The 16,619-nt window shown below is 39.1% G+C and overlaps 1 long non-coding RNA gene and 1 pseudogene across 2 annotated transcripts in view; one reads left to right on the forward strand and one right to left on the reverse strand.

The window, feature by feature from the left end:
- The window catches only part of LOC138846662 (uncharacterized), a 104,242-nt gene that overhangs the window by 70,892 nt on the left and 16,731 nt on the right, over positions 1 to 16,619 (forward strand). Inside the window, exon 3 of one of the 2 annotated variants that reach the window (XR_011384197.1) lies at positions 8,616 to 9,303. The exons of the other annotated variant lie outside the window; for it this stretch is intronic. This is a non-coding gene — a long non-coding RNA (uncharacterized lncRNA). Of the gene's footprint in view, positions 1 to 8,615; positions 9,304 to 16,619 lie in introns of those variants that run through there. 2 annotated transcript variants of the gene reach the window in all.
- ORYCUNV1R-PS1602 (vomeronasal 1 receptor oryCunV1R-ps1602 pseudogene) lies at positions 9,592 to 10,510 on the reverse strand (annotated as a pseudogene).

Raw genomic sequence — 16,619 nt, forward strand, 5'->3', positions numbered from 1 at the left:
GTGGCATGTACCAATGCCATCTCACTAGTCCAAGTGATCAATTTCAGTTCACAATTGATCATAATGAAAGGACTAAGAGTCAAAGGAAGCACATAAACAAGTCTAGTACCTGCTAATACTAACCGATAGAATAAATAAAGGGGAGAGTGATCCAACATGGGAAGCGAGATACTCAGCAGACTCATAGAATGGCGGATGTCCTAAACAGCACTCTGGCCTCAGAATCAGCCCTAAAGGCATTCGGATCTGGCTGAAAAGCCCATGAGAGTATTTCAGGCATGGAAAGCCAAGACACTCTGGCAAAACAAACAAACAAACAAACAAACCCTAAATGAAAAATCTCTGTGAGTGAGATCCCAGTGGAAAGAACAGGTCTTCAAAGAAGGAGGTACCTTTCTCTGAAGGGAGGAGAGCACCTCCACTTTGACTATGACCTTGTCTAAACAAGATAAGAGTCAGAGAACTCAAGGGGCTTCCATAGCCTTGGAAACTCATGACTGGTGCATAGGGAGATTACTGATGCCATAAACAGGAGTGTCAATTTGTAAAGTCAACAACAGGAGTCACTGTGCACTTACTCCTCATGTAGGATCTCTGTCCTTAATGTGCTGTACATTGAGACTTAATACTATAACGAGTACTCAAACAGTATATTTCACTTTGTGTTTCTATGGGGGTGCAAACTGTTGAAATCTTTACTTAATGTATACAAAAATGATCTTCTGTTAAAAAAAAGAAGAAATTATCAATTCCCAACTTGACTCTCACTGGGATTAAACATGACAATAGGTCTGATCTGATTTCATCATCATTTAAAAAAAATCATCTATTATTTTTCACTTTATGTTTGTGTGGGAGCAAACTGTTGAAATCTTTACTTAATGTATGCTAAACTAATCTTCTGTATATAAAGAGAATTGAAAATGAATCCTCATGTGAATGGAAGGGGAGAGGTAGTGGGAAAGGGGAGGGATGCGGGTGGGAGGGACGTTATGGGTGGGAAGCCATTGTAATCCATAAGCTGTACTTTGGAAATTTATATTCATTAAATAAAAGCTAAAAAAATTAAAAAAAATATCCACCAAATTCAGCAGTCTCTATTCACAGTATTCTCCATTACATCACTTCACACTTAGAAATAGCTACTTAATATGTTTCTTTGTATCATGTTTCAAAAGAATTAAGTATGTAACTGTTAGGGCTACTTACAAAATGTGCTATATTAAATGGGATTTTCAGTAATTGGTGTATTAATAACTCCATGAGAGGCAGCAGTCTCCATTTCATTTGAAATAAGATTATCACTTAGGTAGAAGCCATTTTTCTAAATTTTAACATTCTAATGTGTAATGTGGTTAGTTAATGATGGTTGATTTGTAAAAAATGTAGGTGCTTTAACCATCTTCCTATTCTTATGAAAATAGTTAGCTGTGTTCTTCAAATAACACATACTCATGCATATTTCATTGCATTGTCAATTTATTGTGGACTAGAACTAATTTACTTTATCAATCAATGCAAGTTTAACTCTATACATAATAATTTACAGCATAAGCCAACCTAAGTATTGATTAAGCATTTTTGTGTCTTTTGAAGATGTAAATCAACTGATTATAGTATTTTTCTAATGTACTCCTTGAAAATTGTATTTTATTGCAATGTGATGTGGCACCAACCAATTAGCAAGCATGAATTTTTCACCCAAGAGTGAAAAAAAGAAAATGTATCATGACTTGAAGTTAAAGAGCAGAAATCCTTATCATTCTATGACTAATCCAGAGGATTAATAGTTAAAAATCTCAGCAGGCCTTGTTCACAATATGCGGAAAAAAAGTGCTGCAGTTTAGATACCTCTGAAATTTTTCTGCAATGTTACAGGTTTGTAATACTTGAAGCCCTATATTTCTAAGAATATATTTCTTGCTCAGTTGTTTCAAGCAAGCCCAAGACTTTTTTTAAAGGGCCAAAGATTTTTTTCCAATAACAGACTAGCTTCTTTTTCCTGCAGTTACAGATGCTATTTCTTTTTTGTTGTGAAACATAAGGTACCAAATATGATGCAATAAATTGTTTTGAAAAAGCAGTTTTGTGGATATTTCAACTAATCTGTGTTGGGCCTCTGTGAAAATACACAGGTGGAAACAGAGGTGTAAGCCAGAGGCAATGTAATGTGCTGTAAGACTAGTGAAGATGGGAGCTTTTTGGAATGAGCTGAATGCTGGTGTCAGGGAACTCTGTAATGAAGTAGAATGCTGCTCCTGTATTAAGATTCATTGAGGGCTAGGATGGTGGCAGGTACTATGAATGTAATTCATAATTTGCAAGAAAAAATATAAACTTCTATAATAATAACAACAATTAAAGAGACTGGAAGGAACTCTGGGGGTGAAGGATAGGTTGATGGCTTCACAGGTACACATCTATGTCCAAGCTATATACTATATATGTGCAGCATTCTAGTGGTATGTAAACTTTGCAATGAATCCATTTTAAACTTTCAAAAGCATCAAGTTTAAAAAGCATTCTTCATGATAAACATACCTCAGAAAAGTGCTATATAAAAAATAGATGCCAGCCTAGTTACAGCTGGAATGTCCCTCTGGCTAAGTGAAAATGTAGTGTAACCACATGTCCGATGAACGAAATCCATATACACTGCTGAAGTATAAGTGAAAATTAAAAGTTTTAAATGAAATTGTTGATATACCCATAAAATGTTGCCATCATTAATTTCTGTTCAGGTTGATAAGGGAAAGCCAAAGACTGAAATTTTAAATTCCATAATGCTATTTTTAATTCTTTCCTAATAAGACAAGTATGATACCTAAGAAATAATATATACTCTAGTACATATTAGTGTATTAACAGATGAGTAAATATATTTATATAAAATATTATGCTTTTTATAAAATATTGAATGTTTACTGTTATTTAATATTTATAAAATAGTAGATATTTAAGATAAATACTTATACAATATTCCGGAAATAATGTTTAAGATAATGAGGGTTTGTTATCATGCCAGATTTGGGCATTAAACACTCTCAAGATATAAAACAGGCAGGGAACCCTGGTGCCTCTGTCCATTGCTTTTCTCAAGTTTTCATCTAGGAATTTTAGGTTTTGTCTCTGACAGTAGAAGGAATTCTAACATAAAACTTAAGTGTGTATCATCAGAGAAGCAAGATTTTGTTTGAATTTTGGAGAAGTCATGCATCAGGTACATAAATGGGAGTAGGAGGGTCAGCCATGGGAATTGTATTACAGTGAGCATGCAAAGAGCTGGGGGCACCACAGGCTGCAGCCTGCAGTCATGTTCATTAGTTTTAGCTACCACCTGTTCTCCACAGTGATTCTGCAGGGGTTTCACTTTGCCACTACATGGAAAGGGGTGGGGAGCTGGACAGTACATGAGAGGCTGCAGGGAGGGGCTGGTGACCTCAGCTCCTCCTCGTTAGCTGCCTCTCTGCCAACATTAATTTGAGGTGTTAAACTTAAGTTTCTAATTCACTTTGAGCTGGTATGGTTATGGCATGTTATGGGTACAGTTCATCATTTTACATGCACATCTCTAGTTTTCTCAGCACCCTTTACTGAAGGGACTCTCCTTACCCCGTTGTGCATGCTTGGTACTGTTGCTGGTACTGCAGTGGTTTGTGCTAAGTAGATCATCCCCATTGTCAAATCTCTGGTGACCATTGCGTCAGCTCCCAATGACGGAATATTAAGTCTCTGAGCCAGAGATTCCTATATGGGAACATGATACACAAACCATGTGTATTAATATTACCTGAAGTCCAGCATTTTATATGCACATGATTCTGCACTGCATAGATTCTGTGAAAATCAATAGAGAACCTTGTTAAAAAACAGAGTGGTAAAAGGGGTGGAGGAAACAACCAGGAATGTCCCTGCATCCAGGTCGTGGATAGTCCTCCAACAAATCTGTAATAACAACACAGTTGAAAGGAAAATACAGCCTAAAATATATCTCAAGAAAAAGGCTGACAATGGTCAAAGGTATTGGACTTTCATAGTCATCAAAAAACAGAACTAAAAACACTAACTGCAACCATTACACAGAAATAAGGAAATGAACATTGGGAGGCAAGTGCTGTGTGGACACATGCATGCTCACTGAGCACACATAGAGCACAAGTTTGCACCCTGTATCGCTGAGGAATGTTTCATCTTCAAAGATGCCTTGATTTGGGGACTCCTTTAGAAGAAAGACTAATCAGTTGGCCACAATCAAGTGTTTGATCAAATCTGTGGGCATAAACTTGCATCCTGTGAAGTACAGAGAGATAATGAGCAAGAAGACAGAAATACCCCAGGATTCCAGCAATAGTCTGTAATGAGATTAACCTTATTGCCAAATCCTGGATGGCCATTCTGACAGTTCCCAGTGCCTGCTGTCTGTCTTTTGAGCCAGAGATTCCTGCATGAGAACATGAGATAGGAGCCAAATGTGTCACATCAACTACAATTCCATATTGTCCACTTATCATTAGTTCCCACTGAGAAATCATGAAGTATCTTTAAGCACTAACCACAAAGTAAGGACCAAGGGTGTGAAGGCTGTACATGAAGACGATCTTACAGTGTTACAATTCTATTAGCTGGTAAGTACTATTTTTTTCATTGGAAACATGAGGAAAAATTAAGGAGGCTAAGGTGAATGATTTGCCTGAATTCAAATGTTTTTAATGGGAAAACAAAAACCAGAGCCTGGCAGGGGTGTTAAAAATGCAGGGCATGCAAACCCTATGCTAACTGAGCAGTGTGAGTACCCGTGCTTTTCTAATTATACTGATGCATATTTAGTAACTTGCATACCTTGTTTTACCTTAGATTGATGGCAATGTATAATTCTGGCTGCAGCAAGTTGACATCTATGTGTCAGGATGTATTGCGTAAGTCAGTATCAATGAGTACAGTTTTGTATATCTTAAAAAGCAGAAATGTCCTGATGGTAGTATACAAAATTCTATATGGATGCGCTCCACAGCAAATTGTATTATAAAATGCACCATTGCCTCTACATTTGGATAACAACAGGAACTCAAATTTACTTCTATGCCAGCAATAAAATGTTGCCTATGCTGGGAATCATTGAACACTAACTAGGTCTTGCCCTGAGGTTTGGGAGTAGAGACACCAATATGTGATGAAATGGTATAGGGTAATGATTCAGTGTTATTGATTTCAAGCCATGTGCTTATCTATTCATCAATACCTGTCTTAAGAACAATGTTAGCAAATGAGGTAAGATTAGCGTCACATTAAAATGTAACACCTATGAAAACGAGCATCTGTAAAGTGTGACACATTGTATATTCAATAAATGGATTTACAGAATTTGGGATTGATAAGAGAATGCTTTAAAATTGGAGAATATATCAAGAAATTTATTTGTGCTCAACATTGCTATCTGAAACTCACTATCAAAATGTTATTTTTTGAATGCTGTTTTTCTAACTTGATGATGAAAAACATTCTCATCAAAATTAATAAGACACAGAAAGAAAAATACTGCATTTCCTCTTATATGTGGAAGTTATTTTAAAGAGTATAAAAATTCTATGAATGTCATATTATTTTGGAGCACGGAACTAACTGACCCTCTGAGAAGAAGGTTCTATGAAAGATTCTACATAGCAAGATCTTTCTCTGTGATGTGGAATCACTGACATCCTTGGCAAATACTTACGCATGGAAAGGATGACCACAGACTTCACAGAAAGGTCAGATCAAGGACTGTGAAATCACCATGCTGAGGCAATCCTGAGAGCAAAAGAAAGGAAACCATAATATGCCATTTTCTAAATAACTGGAAATTTATTCATCTTATTGGTAAATAATATGAGCTGCTACTCATATGACTACAGATTGATTCTGAGTAGATCACTTTTAAATTTAAAGATGATTAATGGATTAATGTAAATTAAAGGAGAACATATCTGTAGTCTTATAATAGGAAGAGTTCTCTGGAAGAGAACAAAAATTGTTAAATCTAAAAGAATAAATGATAAATTATCATGTAAAATTCAGCCACCACTTGGACGTCCACATCTCTGCCTCTCAAATATAAATAAATCATTTAAAAACAAATACATAATATTCTTACAAATAACATTTAAAAAGAGAATGGAATAAAAATTTGAGAAATTAATCAATATTAATCAATATTAATTTCTTGAAGGAAAGGCCATCTAACATTTATTAGACATGTGAAACATGCTGAACTCCCTTAGTAATCAAGCAAATGCAAATAAAACCAGTACATGAAACCAACACATACTAACATATACAAGTAAAAATTACAGAAATTATCAAGTGTTGGCAACATGTGGATAAACCAGAAAACCTACAGACGTCTGGAGGAAGGGGCTGGTAAGAACAGGTTTTGTGAAGTATTTTGCAGTAACTTACAAGGTAGAAGCAATGTAGACGTATGATCCTGCAATTTCCTCAGGACATATATGTGTATACCTGTCAGATATTCATACATGCTTACCTAAAGAAGAGTTCCATATTTGCATCCCAGTGTTATTTCCTAGTAGCCCCTATTTGAAAATGTTACACGAATTTCAGTTGTGTTATGATGAAATTGTTTGATGCTCACACAATGGAATCTCCTACAGCAATGATCTTGAATGATCCACAACACATGAAACAATATAGGATGCCAGCACTGCGGCTCTCTAGGCTAATCCTCTGCCTTGCGGTGCCAGCACACCAGGTTCTAGTCCTGGTCGGGGTGCTGGATTCTGTCCCGGTTGCCCCTCTTCCAGGCCAGCTCTCTGCTGTGGCCAGGGAGTGCAGTGGAGGATGGCCCAAGTGCTTGGGCCCTGCACCCCATGGGAGACCAGGAGAAGTACCTGGCTCCTGACGTCGGATCAGCGCGGTGTGCTGGCCTCAGCGCACTGGCTGCTGCGGCCATTGGAGGGTGAACCAATGGCAAAGGAAGACCTTTCTCTCTCTCTCTCTCTCACTGTCCACTCTGCCTTTCCAAAAAAAAAAAAAAAAGAAAGAAAGAAAAGAAACAATACAGGTAGCAAAACATAAGGAATGAAAGATAAATAAGAGTATGCTATGTAATTTTATCTATATAAAATTTTAAAATATGATGAAGGTTACCTATCTTGTTAGATATCAGAACAGTGGTTACCTGGTGGCGGTAGTCACTAATGGAGGAGAAATTTGCTTCTCTAGAGAGGCAGCAGATATTATTTTGATTTTTAGGATCCACATGTTGTTATAGAGGTGTGCTCTGCATGTGAACTTTTAGGCACCCTGCATTTATGATATTAAATTTTGAAAAAAAAGGCCAACATTAAAAATAAGTTGGCAGAATGTTAATAGGTAAATATTGGATTGGAATTGTATCATTCAGGTTGAAATTAAAATTATTAAGTAACCATATTATGATTCGTTTAAAAATATGCTGTAATTCTGTGTTAAAACTAAGAGGCAGTAAATATATAACCTCCAAATAAAAGGAATAAATTATAGAATTATTTAAGTATTAATACAGATGAAGTTGAAGTATAAAACTCAAGAACTTACAGCAGGTATCATGCAGAGAACACTATAAATTGCTAAATCTAATAATCAATATAGACATGATGATAGTGTAAATAAATTAATTACTCCTGTGAAAGTCAGACTTTTTAAATTATATTTAATGGGAATAATTTCAAAATATATAGTTGAAAATCCTGGTCCAGTACCAGACATCATAGCCATCTGTGGAGTGAATCAGCAAAAGTTCTCACTCTGTCTCTCCTTCTTTAGCTGGTTAACTCTGACTTTCATATAAATAAATAATTTTTAAAATAAGGGTTAAGGCAGAAAAAAGAAAAACATATACCATATAATATAACATATTATATAATCTATGAACAAAAAGCATAAGATACTAAAAGCGTTTAAGAAATGAACTTGGAATAAGTTAAGGTAGAGTTAGGAAATTGACCATGTGCAATCCAGTCTATAAGGAATGGATGACTCCAATCTAAAATGTATATATTTTATATCAACCATGAAGAAATAATCCTAATAGTCTGTCAGGTAAATGTTTTCAAGGTATGTGGATTAAATACAAGTAATAAACAGGGAAAATGCATCACATGTAAATTAAACCAATTAAGTACTTTTCATGATGAGGTACATAAAAGATAAAATAGACATTAAGGTTAAAGCAATTTGTTATTATTTTAATTCATATTATCTTTCATTTCTTGTTTTCATTTATAATTTTCTAATACCATTAATTGGAAAACAAATATAAAGTGATTATACATGTATACACATATGTGAATTGGAAGTAATATATGTATATGCAAATATGTACACATATACACACAAATATACTGCTTGTATATCTGTGTCAGCTGTTTCTAAGTTTCTCATGTGAGCTAACACCATGTGGTTTTTATTTTTGTTGCACAAGATTATACACACATGCATTAGGCCAGATTGATTTTACTTTTCAAATATTTGAATCTTTAATATCTTTTAAAAACTTTATGCTATAAAGACAGAGAAAGTGTTAATGAAATATCTCACATATTGAAGAACTATTCACCTTATTTTTTGAAACTGTTCAGGCCAAAAATGCTACAGGAACCAATGGATTCATGTCTTACACCTTCCAGAAGCTCCTCCCTCTCTTACTTTACCACAGGATTATTTCCTGACTTGAGAGACAGGAGAGGGCACCGTGGGACCTGCTTCCTGCCACTCTGCCCAACTGGCATCTTCACATCACAGAAACAATGGACGTACAGAACCCCTGCCCGTGCCATTTACATTCTGGACCATATGTGTTTTCAAGAGGCAACATTCCCTTGAACTCTGGAAACTCTGAAAACATCCACATAAATGAGCAAATCCAGTTCAGTTTGTATTCATTTACATGCAAATGACTGCTATTTCTCTAGGAATATCAACACACTAATACTCTGAAACTGAACTATCCTCCAGTTAAAGTCCATGCTATTCATGATTCCATGGGAGAGTTTTTGTTTCTTAAATATCCTGAATGATGTCTGAAATTGTGTCCATATTTGATGGAAACATTCTCGCCATTCTGCAGCCACTTAATGTCAGGACATTTTACTGTGCCAGATGAAAGTTACACTCCAAGGGACTTCTCCGTGTCGCTGAGGAATCTGTTGTTTTAGCCCTACATAACCTCTTAGTTCCTCCATTGTAACCATTAATAAAATTTCAGTTAGGTAGGTAGGTATTACTGTGATAATATCTCACATTTTCCTTTAAAAATACTATTCAGTGGAAGAGGAAGGAGGAAGATTGGTGGGAGGGAGGGTAGGGTGGGAAGAATCACTGTATTCCCATATCTGTATTTACGAAATGCATACAGCTTGTATAACTTAAATTGTAGAAATAAATACAACTTCCAAAAATAAAATTATTATTCAATTAAATTTATTTTCAAGCAGAGCTCAACTGTCTCATAGGCCAGGTTCTTGTAAAATGCCTGCTTCTTGAAATGGGCTTTCCATCTGAGGAGGATTAAAAAGTATGCAGTCAGCCACTGTGAATACCCATAGAGTTTACTTCTCAGAGCACAGAGGACTTTGCTGCTATGATCCAGGGAAGGCAGTGTGTGGGTACCCTGGTGTCATAACTCATGAGAATGTAGGGGCTGATGGCAGGGAAACACCCGGCAATCAGTGTGGAGTTTCACCAGCCACATTTTGTGAATACTGAAAAAGACTAAACAAATGTGAAAAATGGAGGACAGACTGCACAGCAGTACGAAGGTGCTCACCAGGACAAGGATGCTTTGTGTGGCCCTGGACCCTGGGGAAGATCTGTGGGAGAGAGTGTGTATGTATTGGACCTGCTGCTTGTGCCTGTACAGGATGAAAACCATGAAGCTGCTGGTCCAGAGCATGAGCCCTACAAACACAACATCACGGAATAACATCAGTGCCATATGCAGTGAGACTGTGATTTCCTCATGAGGCATAACAGAACAGTAGATATAATCCATTTTACTTGTGATATTACTGTTTTGCCATTTGCCAGTGATATGCAGAAATACCACAATATCAAACATCAAGTTCAGAATCCAGCAGAGAATAGTGGAGGGGCTAACATACTTGGGAGCTTTTACTTTAAGCGTCATGCACCTGGAGCAGGTAGGACTGATGGTGATGGCCTGGAAGACACTCAGGAGGCAGGTGCTGCCAATGGACACATCCCTGCTCACTCTGTGCACATAGAACACAAGTTTGTATCCAGTATCATCAAGGAATTGCATCATCCCCAAAGCTGCCATGGTTTGGGGGACTCCTTTCGAGAGAATGACCAAGGCATTGGCTACAGTCAAGTGTTTGAGAATCAGATCCGTGAGCCTAAACTTGCATCCTGTGAAATAAAGGATCAGATAATGGAGAAGAGAGGAATTCCCCAGAATCCCAGCCAGCGTCTGTAGTAGAAAGACCATTCCTAGGGCCAGGTCCCTCAAGGCCATGCTGTCAGTTCCCAGCCTCTGCTGCTCATCTTCTGAGTGAGAGAGAATCCTGCAAGTGAATATGAGGCAGTGACCACACAGTATTCTTGTTTCATTGAAAAGATATGGAGAAGCTAAGTAGGGAGAGTTAATGATGTGTCTAATCTGAACAACATTTGTGGCTCAAGACGGGGCTTGGAATTGGCTGGCTGTTCAAAGCAGTGCAATTGAAGGTGATACTACAGACCTGTTTGCTGTGTTCCTCACATAATGCAATGTCTATTCAGTTATTCTCATACCTGGTGATTTTATCTTAGATAGCTGATTTCATTACTTTGTCTATATGCCTACATGACTGTATAAGGACTGAAGCTGTATGTTAATACCAGCTATAGATAATATTTATATATCTTAACATTCAGATTTAAAATTATGAAATAATTCTGTAGGGACCAATTCCATATAATATTCTGTTTAAAAATACATACTTGCCTGTTTATTGAGATGGCCTTCAACTAGGATTTCTTTTTTTTAATGATTTGTTTACTTTCTTATTTGAAACAATGAGAGAGAGAGAGAGAGAGAGATTGATTGATTGATTGATTCCATCCACTGGTTCACTTTCTGGCTGTAATGGCTGAGGCTGGTCCAGGGCAAAGCCAGGAGCCAGGAATTTTTTCCATCTGCCACAAAGGTTTCAGGGGCCCAAGCACTCTGGCTCTCCTCTGCCGCGTTCCCAAGCACATTAATAACAGGATGGACTGGAAGTGGAGCAAACATACTCAAACGTGTCCAAATGAGTTGGCAGTGCAGCAGAGGGCAGCTTAACCCACTACTCCACAGTGCCAGTGACAAGGATTTCTTTTATGCCCAAATAGAATTGGCACCTGTCACAGGAATAACTGAACACTGTGCTGCACCCTAAACTATGTGACATGAAATACCATATACAGTATGATAAATATGATAAAAGACTGTAGAGTAGAAACTAAATGTTACTAATTTCAGATCATATATTACATGGATAAATACTTGACACGGGTAAAATCAGTAGAAATGAGGTAAGATTTCTAAAACATACTAAATTATAAGCTATCCAGTAAAGACAAAATGAAAGCTGTTAAGCTTTGTATATTTTATAAGTTGAAATTGTAGATTTGGGAATTGATGTGAAATATATTAAGATCAGAGACTTCACAGGAAACTTTTGTGCCTGAGAGCTGCTATCTGGAATCCCGTGTGTAGTGTTACCACTTCCTCACGTGCTCCCTGCCTAAGCCAAGAATGGAGAACACTCTCCCCAATATCAGGAGACCATGGATGTTCTCAGAAGGAAACAACCACTGTCTCTTTAAATAATTCTAGCACCCAGAATCGCAGGGTGAGTCTCCTCCAGCAGGTGCCATCTGGACACACCAGATCTGCACAGCAATATATGGTTCCTGTGGGTTCACATCTCTGCTGCCAGCTTGGGACTGTGAGTGTACTTTTGAGGGGCTGGTTTTGTGGTGCAGCACATTAACCACCTCCTACGATGTCAGCTTCTCATTTGAGCACCGGTTCAAGTCCTGGCCGCTCCACCTCTGATTCAGCTCTTTGCTACTCTGCCTGGAAAGCAGATGAAAGCTGCCCAAGTACTTAAGCTCCTTCCACCCACATGGGAGACTTGGAAGCAGTTCCAGGCTACTGGCGTGCACACTCTCTCTTGCTTACTCTCTCTCTCTCTTTCAAATAAATCATTAAAGAAAAGATAGTTCACATTCAGTCATCCTGAAAACACTATGTGAATATGATAGGGATGACAGAACAGCAATTTAATATGGAACTGAAATCCTTAAGCATATTACAAAGCAAGTTTCACTATTAATTTGATTAAATTCCACCCATAAGGACAATTTTGATAGCTTTTTTGGTAGTCAGAGCCCAATGTTATTGTTACAACCCATTTTATTTAAAAAAATATAAATTTCCTCAAATGGTTACGTTACTCAATTTCATTGATGGTAAAAAGCATTATTGAACAGAAAGAAAGCCTCAACATCTCCTATATTTTAGCAGAGATGGGTTTCATGGAAAATTAGGAGCATCTTCTCACTGGATGACTGGACACAGCCCTTGCCTACATTCCTGCTGGACTGTGGTCTTTGCATTTTTCATTTGCTGAACACTCTGTGTGGTGGAACTTTATGCCTTGTACTATAATGTAAGTTAAAAATGTAATCTCAAAAACAATGAAGAAAACATTAACTTGAAAAAAATTTTATAAGCCTGTTATAGAAACATGTTGTTACAGGAGCAAGGCTCTATCCCTATGACCTCATTTTACCATAGAACAAAATTTATTTATGTTTTCAGTGTTAAACATGTAAAAATTAAGATTTATACATGAAAATATGCAGCACAACACAGGTTGTTTTGGTTTATAGTAAATGACACAACTGCCTTTGAGGGCTGCTGTCAGGTTAGGCCCTCATCTCTCTACAAGCTCTGCTCAGGCCTCAGAATGATCTCTGCTTCCTGGAGGGGCTGTAGCAGCAGGCTGGGTTCCAAATGCAAACCCCCTTCTAATAGGAGCTCTTACCTGGCTGCAGATTAGCAAACCTTGGCTTTAGACTCTCTGTCTCAGGATACAATGCAAACACTCACCTGTCTCCTCTGATAAGGAGACTGAGGCCTCAGGCTGATGTTCGCAGCACCAGTGCTTGTGTTGGGATGGAGACCTTGGGAAATGGTGTGATATGATGTGTGATGTTGCCTCCCCTCAGAGCAGCCATTATCTTATCACCTGTCCCTACAAGCATAGGACAGGCCTGGGACAGTGAGAATATTTGTGAAAAATGTTCCCCAGTTCCTTGTGACCAAAAACCAATCAGAGGTTTTAGTTACCATCTGCCAAGAGACAATGGCAGTCTCTGAGAGTCTCCTTCATTTCCCTCATGCCTGGAGACAGACCGGGTCACACAGGGAGGGAGCAGCTCCTGCTGGGATCTGCGACAAGATGGACTTCCTCATGCTCATGTGTCCTGGGTTTTGCGATACCTGAGAATCTTTCCTACTGCAAAGTACATTTTCCACAAATCATATGCCACTGAGCTGATGAAACATTTCAGTTAGCAGACAATTATAACAGCACATCCTCTGAGGAGGATATTCAATGGGATACAAGCAAAAGAAGAAGATGAGATTTCACTTAAAAAGCATTGGACTTTTGCCCCCAGCTCAATCTCAGAGTAGGTAAATGGCACATGAGACTTATTGTCTATGAGAGGCAAAAGGATAATGACAGAGAGACTGACAGGTGTCACATGTGGGTCCTAGGGGCAACCTGTGGCCCAAGGCAGAGGTAGAGGTTGGGGCGGCTAGGAACCCAGGTGCTGAGCAGGGATCACAAGCACAGGGAGGCAAAATGGGATCAGGCTGTGAGATATGCAGGTAGGGTGGTGGAGATGGTAGGGTAACAGGAGCAGAATCTATGACTCAACCAAGCCCAGCCGTCGCTGCCTTGCACCCTTGGTCATCTCTCCTCCCTTTCATCCTCTCCCTTCTCTCCCAATTCATTGCAGAAGCACATGCAGTGACCTGCACCCAGAGTCCCCTCTGCCAAGTTGCCCTCTGGGCAGCACCAAGGCCCTAGGACTGGACATCAAGAACCACTGTGCAAACTGGAAATGCACAGGGTGCCGAAAGAGCCCAGCTCCCTCATGGGCCTTGAAGAATGTCCTTAGAGACCTCCCTTGTGCTGCTGGCCCTACATCCTTTATCTCCAGAGTCCAGTTTTTCCTGAGTCTTCACTGTAGTTGTTCCCTCTATTCTGAGTGTTGGTACCAATTTTGACCAGTGCAGGTACTCGCTAATGTAACTGATCAGTTAGGAATTGCCTCCTCTCAGTCTCCATCCTCAACTCCATCTTTGTTTCTCAGAGGAGCTCAGAGGATGACAGAGATCAAGGTGGCTGCTCCTCCTGCTCCTGGGGAATCACTATTTCTTGACACCCAGTCACAGTAATAAATAAAGGGCATGAAAGGACTTAAAATTTCCTGGGTGAAATTTTCAATAAAACATGGTCTCCATTAAGGCCTGTATCTTTATAGATCACTTGATATCTTCTCATGTTCAGAATAAGTAAAATCCAAGTGATCAAATACATTACAGAAGCAAAATTCTGCCTTTTAAAAAAAGGTATGCACCATTCCACCATCTACATATAAGATGGGACTCATCACACCCAATCCAGGATTTGACCACAATAATTCATGTGACCACATAATGATTTGACCACATAATGCCTGTGAGTTGCAAACACAGATCCATGCATATGGAAGCATAGAGGACAATCTCAGAGCCACTTTTGTAAAGGCTGGCATGATGATAGAGTGAGTTAAGCCCCTCACTGTGAGGCCAGCATCCCACTTGGAGCAATGGTTTGAGTCTTAGCTGCTCTGCTTCTAATCCCTCTCTCTAATCCATGACTCACTGGGAGAACTGCAGAACATGGCCCAAGGCCTTGGACCCCTGCCACCTATGAGGAAGACCTGGATGGAGTTCCAGGCTCTTGGTTTGGCCTAGCCCAGCCCAGAATCTTTTGGCCTTCTTGAGAATGAGTCTGGAGTTGGAAGACCTTTTTGTATGCCGCTCTGCCTTTCAAATAAATCTTTACAAAAAAAAGACTCACTTTCATGAAAGGATGTGTGTTGCTTATGAATTATAGATTGGTTCTGAAACAGCTGCCTTCTGTAGCCAACTCTCATCCTACAGAAGTCCAGACAAGAGTGCAGCCTTCCCAGGAGGGAGGGATGGACAGTCTTCAGTGGGCACAAGCAGTGCTGTGAGATTGATGGGTGTGTGAGGGGTGGGGCTGCCATTCTTTAGCTTGAAGCACATGGAAGTGGGCTGGAGGCTGCAACACCTTCATCACCACTGACATTGGGAAAGGGTCAAGGTGGATAAATCCCAGCCTGGCTTGGCCATATGGTAGTTTCTCATTGGGGGACACCAGATGTGTTTAATGGGATCCCCACATCTTTGGGCAGCAGTGCTTAGCTAACTCGGTCTCGACCCACACTTTCCTTTGTGCTGGTTCAGGTGGTTTCTGTTTTTGCAGAGGGACAGTCAACTCCTGTGAGGCTGGAGCTAGGGTGGAACGTTAAGAAAGTGGCCAGGAGAACCTAATGTGGAACAGAACCTCCAGTGTTCAGTATTGTGATTTCCTGACCCATTTCTGGGGACTGGAACCAGGTTGTGTTCCACTGAGGCAGTACATGGCCTGCTGTGTGTGCACTGACTGGGGTGGGTCAGTCCAGCCCATATTTTCATGACTACAGCCTGATTCTTGACCACCACTGGAAAGGCAAGTGAAAGCCAGGAAGGAGGTGTTGTCTGTGACACTGAGCTGGGGTCATGTCCTGAGAGGTTGAGAGGAGGGACAGCAGGGCTGTTTTTAGGGCTTATTGGATACACAACAGCCTTTATGTTGGTAAGGATGAAGAAAATGCACTTCTAAATGATACTGTTCAATGCACATGAGCAGCCTGAATGTTCTGAAAAAGAAGAGTTGTAAACTCTCTTTGACAAAAAAAAAGTTCCCTTCTGAATGTTTCAGACATCTACAGATGCATTATGAGAAACCATGTGATAGAGTTATCTGGACCAGAACAACAAGGCTTTGAAGTGGATCCTTTAATGTGAGAGCTTACCTTTCCAATCAGATAGCACATCTACTTCACCTAGCAAGAATCATAACTTCATCAAGCTAGATGTCTAATGATAGGAGTTTCATGGTGTAATGTGACCTTATCAACCCAGTTGAATGGCTGTAACATATTAAAAGGTTTCTCCTCTAGTTCTCGGTAGAGCAGGAATCCTCCCAGTATAATAGAGAAAGCAAGAGAGATCTTTTGTCTTATGTCGAAGACTAGCACATTCCAAGTACTGGTTCTATCTGATTGTTATGAAGTACAGCATTTTCCAAATTATATAACAGAGTTTAAAATACCCATTATATTGCTGAATAAGAACTAACATAACTCCTACAACTCCTAACCCATAATACCAATCCCCCTATCTAGGAACTAGTGCTCATAATGATCCTAATAATAACCTTCCAGTTATTCAGAAATACAGTTATACATAC

The sequence above is a fragment of the Oryctolagus cuniculus genome, chromosome 18, assembly GCF_964237555.1.
Source record: "Oryctolagus cuniculus chromosome 18, mOryCun1.1, whole genome shotgun sequence".
In the NCBI taxonomy this organism is placed as follows: domain Eukaryota; kingdom Metazoa; phylum Chordata; class Mammalia; order Lagomorpha; family Leporidae; genus Oryctolagus; species Oryctolagus cuniculus.